This window comes from Poromitra crassiceps (assembly GCF_964638095.1).
Source record: "Poromitra crassiceps genome assembly, chromosome: 15".
NCBI classification, from domain to species: domain Eukaryota; kingdom Metazoa; phylum Chordata; class Actinopteri; order Beryciformes; family Melamphaidae; genus Poromitra; species Poromitra crassiceps.
This window is the reverse complement of record NC_139634.1, coordinates 7,921,171-7,931,170: the sequence shown is the minus strand read 5'-3', so window position 1 is coordinate 7,931,170 and position 10,000 is coordinate 7,921,171. Positions and strand designations below refer to the sequence as shown.

General features: G+C 48.1%; 1 protein-coding gene across 10 annotated transcripts in view; it reads left to right on the top strand.

Annotated features, from left to right (window-relative positions):
* The window catches only part of nlgn3a (neuroligin 3a), a gene marked incomplete at its 3' end in the record, with an annotated part of 174,777 nt that overhangs the window by 30,008 nt on the left and 134,769 nt on the right, over positions 1–10,000 (top strand). The gene's annotated exons all lie outside the window — the stretch shown is intronic.

Here is a 10,000-nt window from a genome sequence, read left to right as displayed (position 1 = left end):
AGAATATTCCGTCAGCAGCCTCAGCTTTGGGCCAAATTGTGGGCAGCTGTTAATTGAAGGAGCTGTCTGCCTCACCTTGGGGTGTCTCCTCCTCGTCCTCGGAGAGCTGCAGATGTGAACAGGAGGAGGAGGAAGAGGAGGAGGAGGAGGCAGACCGAGGAAGAGTTGTGTTTTGTCCCCCAGGACGTTGAGACCACTTCTGCTGCCGTTGACCCACGCTCCATTCATCCTGTGTGCCTCTCTCCTGATGGGAGACGGGAGCCATGTGGCCTATCGATTTTGCTCGCCTTGAATGTGCTGCTGTGTTTCTCCTCCGTCATTTTCCCTCCTTCTCTTTTCCTCCCCTCCTCTCTCTCTCTCTCTGTCTCTCTCTCTCTCTCTGTCTCTCTCTCTCTCTCTCTGTCTCTCTCTCTCTCTGTCTCTCTCTCTCTCTCTCTCTCTCTCTCTCTCTCTCTGTCTCTCTCTCTCTCTCTCTCTCTCTGTCTCTCTGTCTCTCTCTTTTTGAAGTATCATTGGGAGTGTTGTAATCAGCCTTGGGGGGTGGTAAGGGTGCAGAGAGAGCGAGCCGGAGCGTGCTTCTCGCTCCCGCCACCGGGTTAACGCCGAGCACGTAACCCTAATACAGATTCATGATCGTATTTCTTTCATGGCACTCCAATTATGAGTCACATGTCTCTTGTCTCGGCCGCGGCGCCGCATTTAGCTAAATGTCATTCCCCATGCATGCACACACACACACACTCGCACACACACACACATCCACATAAACACTACATACAAGTACACGCGCACACAAAAGCACGCACGCACGCACACACACACACAACACACTCACAACAACGTACTCACAAGCGTGCCCACGCATATACATACATACACACAAAAAAGACACAAATACACACATTGCACAAACATACTCTCACACACACACACATCTAACAAACACTACATACAAGTACACGCGCACACAAAAGTGCGCACGCACGCACGCACACAACACACTCACAAGCGCGCCCATGCATATGCATACACACAAAAAAGACACACACATACACACATTGCACAAACATGCTCACACACACAACACACACACACACACACACACACACAGAGAGAGATCACAAAGCAGCTCTCTTGGTGAGCTCCCCAGCAGCCATTCTGGGAGATGAGCGGAGGAGAAGTGAGGCATGTAGCCGAGCGATAATGTCCATGGCTGCAGTATGGTCCAATAATGTCCCCACAGTGCAGCTTTATACTGTTATTACAGACACACTCGTATAAAGCAAATAAAACCAAAGCAAGGGAGGAATCAAACCATGATGGGCCAATTAACACTAAGCTGTCTGAAGGTCCTCAATCATAAATTGTGAATTTGCCGTCGAATATCTGGCTCCATATCTTTCACTTTTGGTCTAAGTGTTTTTAATGACTATGGGAGGTCGCTGACACGTTCAGCCTTAATCAGGATTAAGTTGAGTAGCACCACCCACTGCATAATATTGTAGACTGGACATTAAGCTATGCCGGAGACAGGCTACTGCATTCGTAGTCCGAGCTACTGCATTCGTAGTCCAAGCTACTGCATTCGTAGTCCAAGCTACTGCATTCGTAGTCCAAGCTACTGCATTCGTAGTCCAAGCTACTGCATTCGTAGTCCAAAGTGAAACTGTGAGATAGTTGTAGCCAGAGGGCCTTTGAAGTAGGAGGCGGAGTCAGGGTGCAAGTTGCAGGTCCCACAGGTGAACATTTATTTACAGTGCTTCCCAAAAATTTACAACAAAAATAACAAAAAAATAAAGAAAATACTTTAAATTTACAGAACAAAGGATAACTCAACTCATAGCAAATGAAAATAATAAGTGCACGGGCATCTGCCCTCTGTTGGACCTTCCTCCTGAGCTGCCTCAGCTCAACTGGTTATATACAGCCATCAATTACATGGACACATCTCCTGGCACACACCAACCTCACTACAGGGGTGAGACATGATACTAATATGTTTAGATTTAACCATAACGCCACACAGGACAGAAACCCAACTTTCCCACCGCACCTGAAGGCATCTTAATACACAGGCTACAGTAGCTAGCAGCGATCCCCGAAAAGAGAACAACGTTACAATATCAAGAGAGAACAACCCCCCTCCGTAATGGATTATGCCCCGGCACATTGATGACATCACGGAGCCTATATCTAGGCGCCGACTGCCGGGCGGCCCCCTCCCATGCAGTAGTTTCCCGCGACAGGTAAGTGAGCGTCTAAGAGAACAAAGAAATGTTAACATACAATTCTACTGCTGTAACCAAACCAACAATAAAGGGAAATTACTTTGCAACACTGTCCGACTGTTGTGGTTATTGTGTGAAACGGAGGATATATGATTGAAATGTTAACTCAAGATATGAAGGTTGGAAATATCACCAAATGTAATACTAAACACAAACAGAAGATAAACTTAAGAAAATATGTAGATATACTAATGGGCTAAAATGTGATTACAGAAATAAGGTATGTTCAAAGAAATATGTTTACTAGTGACAAATGCAGTGCAGCCATGCCCACTTTGTCACACTCCCCCCCCCTTATGCACGTTACTCATCAGAGGAACGTGACAAGAAGTCGGCCACGACATTCTTGGACCCTGGTCTGTATTTAACCTGGAAACGGTAAGGCTGGAGAGAAAGGTACCACCGGGTTATTCTAGCATTAGTGTCCATCATCTTGTGTATCCATTGGAGAGCCCGATGATCAGTCTCTAGAAGAAACTCCTTTCCAATCAGATAATACTTTAAAGAGTCAAGTGCCCATTTCACTGCTAAGGCCTCCTTTTCAACTGTAGAGTACCTTACTTCTCTCGGGAAGAGCTTGCGGCTGATGTACTGCACCGGCCTCTGATCGTCACCTTCCCCCTGCAGCAGCACAGCCCCAAGACCCCTCCCGGAAGCGTCTGTCTGCACAGTGAAAGGGAGGTCAAAATCTGGACATTGCAACAAAGGTTCATTGCACAAACAGTTTTTAAGGTCCTTAAAAGCAGCCTCACACACTGGTGTCCATTTAACCTTAGCTGGGCTGGACTTTCTGGTTAAGTCACTTAGAACTGCAGAACGGGAAGAGAAATCAGGGATGAATCGGCGATACCAGCCGACCAACCCTAGAAACGATCGTACCTGTCTCTTAGTAGATGGCAATGGACGAGCTTCAATGGCCTCGACCTTCCCCACCTGAGGGCGAATGGCTCCGCCCCCGATGACATATCCCAGATACTGGACCTCAGGCTTTGCGATGTGGCACTTCTTTGCGTTGATGACCAGCCCGGCATCCTGAATACGGCGAAGAACATCTGAGAGGTGTGCCACATGCTCCTCCCACGTCCTGCTGTACACAACGATGTCGTCGATGTAGGCTGCGGCATAGTCATCTGCTCCTCTTAACACCTCATCCACCAACCTCTGGAAGGTCGCTGGAGCTCCATGGAGTCCAAAGGGCATCACCCGGAACCGGAACAGTCCATTTGGCACTCTGAAAGTTGTTAAGTCCATGGATGCCTCTGTCAAGGGTACCTGCCAATACCCCTTACAGAGGTCAAGGGTCGTCAGGTAGTTGGCATTCCCCAAGCGGTCAATAAGTTCATCCACTCTTGGCATTGGGTAAGGGTCAAAGGCTGACACAGCATTCAGACGAGAAAAGTTGATACAGAACCTCAGCTTCGGATCGTCCTTCTTAGGGACCAGCACCACCGGGCTGCACCACTCACTGCGAGAGGGTTCGATGATTCCCATTGCCAACATGTCTTCCACCTCTTGCTTGAGTGCTGGCATGAGCTTTGCTGGAACTCTACCGGATGTGTTCCTGATGGGTTGCTGTGTTGGAGAGAGGAGGCGAATCTCATGCTGAATGACCTCCGTTCTCCCAGGCTGTGCACTGAACAGTTCAAGCGGCATGTGGGCCTTTAACTCCTCACACTGGTCAAAAGCAAGATGACTCAGGTCTGGCAGTTCTTGGCCCCCAGCTGATGAAGGAAAATACTGCTCCTGCAGCTCTTCCTCGTCAACGATTGTCCGCGCCCACAACTGTATTGATACAGCCGGCTGCTCCACCCATTCCTTCAACAGATTCATATGAAACACTTGGTACTTTTTGCGCCGGTCAGGCAGATACAGTTCATACGTTACCGGCCCCACCTTCTTTGTGACCTCGTATGGCCCCTGCCATTTGGCCAAGAGACCTGAGTCTGAAGTTGGCAGCAATAGGAGGACCTTTTGGCCCTGATGGAAAGACCTCCTCCGGGAAGCCTTATCATAGTTCTCCTTCTGACGCTGCTGGGCACTGGCCAAATGACTGTTGGCGAGCTCCTGATATTGGTCGAGCTTGTCTCTCATCTTCAGCACATATGAGAGGACACCACAGTGCTGCTGTTGTTTTGGCTCCTCCCAAGCCTCCTTCAGAACATCCAGTGGACCCCGCACCGGATGACCATACAGGAGCTGGAAAGGGGAGAAGCCTGTGGAAGCTTGTGGTACTTCTCTATAGGCAAAGAGAAGGAAAGGGAGCCACTGATCCCAGTCAGCCCCTGTGTCTGACACAAACTTCCGCAGCATTGATTTCAGAGTCTTATTAAATCTTTCCACAAGGCCGTCAGTTTGTGGGTGGTATGGGCTCGTCCTCACCCCACGAATCCCCAGCATCTTGTACACCTCCTGAAGCAGCTTAGAGGTGAAATTTGTCCCCTGGTCAGTGAGTATCTCTTTTGGGATCCCCACTCTTGAGAACAGCTGGACCAGGCAGTTGACTATTTGACGGGCCTTGATCTTCCTCAGTGGGAATGCCTCTGGGTATCTTGAAGCATAGTCACACACTACCAGGATATATCTATGGCCTGCACTGCTCTTCTCCAGTGGGCCAACAATATCCATGGCAATGCGAGAGAAGGGGATGTCAATAATGGGCATGCTGACTAGTGGGGCCCTATCTCCCTTTTTGCCTGGGGCTGTTAACTGGCACTGGGGACAAGCTTTGCAATACTGGACAGTCTCTGCATACTGCTGTGGCCAATAAAAGCGAGAAATCATCCTGGAAAAGGTTTTGTGCTGACCTAAATGGCCTGCCCATGGAACAGAGTGGCTCAGCTGGAGAACAATGGGCCTTAAACTTTGGGGGACAACTAGTTGGTCACCTAGTCTGCTGCGGCGAAACAACTGTTCTCCCTTCAAAACAAAGACCTCACTGCCTCTCTCTGCGACTAGAGTTGACTCAGGGACACACTTGGAAAACAGGGACTTAAGAGAAGGGTCCTCTCTCTGCAACTGAGTGACATTACTAGGAATGAGCTGCATTTCAGAACTACCAAGTTCAGGCACTGGCTCAACTAGCTCAGTCCCCCTCATTTTGTCTCGCCTTCGCTGTGTCCTGCTTTTCTTTGCTAGAGGCAGCTTAGCTCCCTCAGCACCTGGCACCTCCTGATCTGCAAAAGGTAGTTCCTCCCACCCCTTAGCTGACACAGGCTGTGCTTGCATTTGCTTGGACCTTGTGACTGCCACCATGCCCACACTAGCTTTGTTAGCACCTTGCTCAACCCCATGGCTAGCTATGAGCTCACAAAGGACTGGGAGGTCTCTGCCTAGCACCACGGGGTATGGGAGCTTCTCTATAATACCAACTGCCAGCAAATACTGTTGGCCTTCAACCTGTATATTTATCTCCGCAATGGGGTATTCTACTTTGTCGCCGTGGACACACCAGATGCTAACCGTCCCCTCCTCAAAAATCACGTCCCTGGGAAGACAGTCTGGCCTAACCAAGGTACGATTGCTGCCTGAGTCTAAAAGGGCTACACAAGGTTTATCCCCAATAAATACACAGGCTGTCCTTTCCTTCTCCACACACTCAGGGTGCTCCCTGCTTTGCAGCTGCCCATCATGTGATCTGGGTGCAAAACCCAGGTAGGTCTTACTGACATGTTGGGTTGGACAATCTGCCTTGAAGTGCCCTGTCTGACCACATAGGTGACATGCAAAAGGGTTACTGTTTCTGAACATCCTATCATTACCGTTAGTTGGGCTGGAGGGGCCTTGCCTGAAATTCCTAGCTCTCTGCACATTACCGGCTGTTTGTTTACCCGATGAAGCTGCAGAATGGGGTCTGGGAGCAGGGAAGCCTTTTGAAGTCCGGCGGGCGGCCAGGAAAGATTCTGACAGTTCTGCTGCTTCCTTGGAAGATGTGGGGTTACGCTCTTTGACCCAAGTCCGGAGCTCAGGGTTCAAAAGTCTCAAGAACTGCTCCATGACAATGGCATCACCAACCTGCTCTTTGGTCTTTTCTTTAGGAGTCATCCACTTGTCATAAAGGTCCCTGAGGCGAGCCTGCAGCTCCTTGGGTGTCTCGTCATCTCCCACGACACTGGTACGAAATCTGAGACGATAAGTTTCAGGATTAATTTCAAACTTATACAACACAGCATTCTTGACCTTACCATAGTTCATTGTTTCCTCAATGTCCATGGCAACATATGCAGCTCGGGCTTTGCCAGTGAGCAGTGAGGCAAGATGCAAAGCCCACTCTTCTTGAGGCCACTGACATGCATGTGCAATTCTCTCAAACAATGTCAGGTAATGTTCAATGTCCTCACCTTCTTGGTATGATTGCATCTTTGGGCCTTTCCACCCAGGAAATCTTACCCCCACACTGGATGATTGCCCCGCAGATACATTTAAAGGGCCAGTGTCAGAATCAGGAGCTGGAGCTGTTTGAGCAGCAGATTGCTGTGGAGTTGGTGCAGAGAGAGAAAAGGGATCTACTGTGGCACCCTCTCCTGGTTGCTGGTGGTTCTGCCGGTCCTGCCGAACCTCCTGCTGGAGCTGGGTAAACTGGTGCTGGACGTTCTTCCAGCGCTCCTCCTGCCGTTTCCGCTCCTGATCCCATTTGGCATCCCTGTCAAACTGTTGCTGCATCATACCTTGCAAAAGGTTGGAGAGCTCTGCGATACCATGCGGTTGCTGGACTTGACCACCGACTGCCCCCGGTAGGTCAGCATCCTCCATGGCTTCATTATCTCCGTCCTTCATACCTTTGCGTCGCACCATGCTCTTCACCGCCCCCTACTGGCCTGGAGTCACCACTGCCGCCACTTGTGAGATAGTTGTAGCCAGAGGGCCTTTGAAGTAGGAGGCGGAGTCAGGGTGCAAGTTGCAGGTCCCACAGGTGAACATTTATTTACAGTGCTTCCCAAAAATTTACAACAAAAATAACAAAAAAATAAAGAAAATACTTTAAATTTACAGAACAAAGGATAACTCAACTCATAGCAAATGAAAATAATAAGTGCACGGGCATCTGCCCTCTGTTGGACCTTCCTCCTGAGCTGCCTCAGCTCAACTGGTTATATACAGCCATCAATTACATGGACACATCTCCTGGCACACACCAACCTCACTACAGGGGTGAGACATGATACTAATATGTTTAGATTTAACCATAACGCCACACAGGACAGAAACCCAACTTTCCCACCGCACCTGAAGGCATCTTAATACACAGGCTACAGTAGCTAGCAGCGATCCCCGAAAAGAGAACAACGTTACAATATCAAGAGAGAACAACCCCCCTCCGTAATGGATTATGCCCCGGCACATTGATGACATCACGGAGCCTATATCTAGGCGCCGACTGCCGGGCGGCCCCCTCCCATGCAGTAGTTTCCCGCGACAGGTAAGTGAGCGTCTAAGAGAACAAAGAAATGTTAACATACAATTCTACTGCTGTAACCAAACCAACAATAAAGGGAAATTACTTTGCAACACTGTCCGACTGTTGTGGTTATTGTGTGAAACGGAGGATATATGATTGAAATGTTAACTCAAGATATGAAGGTTGGAAATATCACCAAATGTAATACTAAACACAAACAGAAGATAAACTTAAGAAAATATGTAGATATACTAATGGGCTAAAATGTGATTACAGAAATAAGGTATGTTCAAAGAAATATGTTTACTAGTGACAAATGCAGTGCAGCCATGCCCACTTTGTCACAGAAACACTCACTGTGTGTCCTTCCAGGTGAAAATCAGCAAGAGGCTGGTTTTCACTTTCTCTACTGCAGCTCAAGGTCAAGGAGCCATGTGGTGGGAGGACATCATTTAAATTCTGGCCACGGCAAAATAAGATAAAAACAACAACAGTCATTTAAGCGCAAATTATGCTCGAGTGAAATCGCCGGCGCTGACTGCGCCGAGGGGGTCGCCGCAGCTGGGCGTCCTCTCGGCGCAGCTCGGCGGAGGGGCCGCGCAGCTCCTCGAAAATGTGACTCTGCGGCGTCAACTCCTTGTTGTGAGGAATGAGGAAAATGCCATTTCCTCATTTAACAGCGCTTGTCCCTCATCTAGCAAAGCCTTCTGCAGGCTCACCGGAATGAGTTTTGAAATGGAGGCGGGACAATAAAATGTCCCTCCACCGACATGATTGCAAGTTCTTGGTAAACGACACGATAACGTTTTGGACGTGTACCGCAGCCAACGCGCCGAGTTACGTTCGAGTATGCACAGTCTCGCTGTCGCCGCCAAGTCGAGGTTGCGCAGAACCATGCCGGGCGCTTTAGATTCTAAGCAAAGAACTTACATTGCTAAGAACTGAAAGCTCAAACTGCGTTCCATTGTAACATCAGCGAACAACAGAGTTACGCCGCCGCCATTTTGGCCTGAAGGAGACTACCGCAATGATGCCGGTAGAACGTCCCACCGATTACAAAGTGCTGTACAACAGTACGTCTACCGAAATTGCCTGTGTTCTTCCCAGTCGTGGTGTGTATCTATCTATACGAGGGCAGCATTTTGGTCAACAAACCGCGTCACTGGGTGGCGACGGCAATGGAACCCTATGAAGCCTGAGTTTGAGCGTCTGACTCTAGCCGGCTGACCGTGTTTACAATTTAAAAACTGCGACAGTTCACACAACTTTAACACGACATGCATATTATACATCAAACTCTTGAGCTAATTCTGCTCTCACTCAGAAATATAAGCGATGTGATGTATAGTTTTTGAGATATTCACGTTTGTTTGGCACAACTCATACTAGTTAACTACCGCGGGGGGTTCCGCATTTCTGGGTGGCCGTGACGTCACGCTGATTCATCCTATATCATGGTTCTGTGCTGGCACAAAGAGGCGCTTTCAGGCCAAAATGGCAGTAGTAGCGCCACCAGAGTGCCATCTCTTGCCTTCCATACATACTCTTTGTTCTAAGCACACGGTGAAACGGTTAAAAGAGGAATGGGCGAAATAAATAAATAAATAAATATGAATGAAAAAATGAATGTTCTTTTAATTAGGCTGCTTACAGGGACGAGGGGTTGAGAGAATTAGACGAGATAATGAGTTTAAAGTGAAAGCAGACAAGGCAACTCAAATTATGCTTTCTGACACTAATATAGCTCTCCCACCGTCCCCGGGCAATCTGGATGTACGCACTACATTAAACATTAATGTGCAACGCATTAATAATGCAGCAAACACCTTTGAAATGCACACAGCGATCTGTATATTTAACTCATTTCACACACAGACAGTACAGTTAGGCCCAGATCTCTTACGCAACGCAACCCCTCACTACATGTTGTACTGAAAGCATTTTTAATGTGTGAAATGAAAACATTTTAGCTAGCAAATTTAAACAAATTGGACGGCAACAGAGCCTTCGAAATATTGACCGTGAATGTTGCTATTATTTACGTCATCCATTTTGTTTTGATTACATCATTTTTGCAGCGTCACTAATACAGTGCTTTGCAGCATTTTGCAGCACGTCTTGACATTTGACACATGAGAGCAGGAATATTGATGGATGGTGCTGCTCAGTGTGTGCGGAGAGAAATATGCATTTAGCATCTGTTCGAAAGGAAAGAGTGTTTCCATGAGTGAACAAAATGGAAGTGAAAAGGATCAGTTATCAACGGATTTTCATGAAACTTGGCAGAAAGGTCGGTCATGGGCCAACTTAGAAGTGA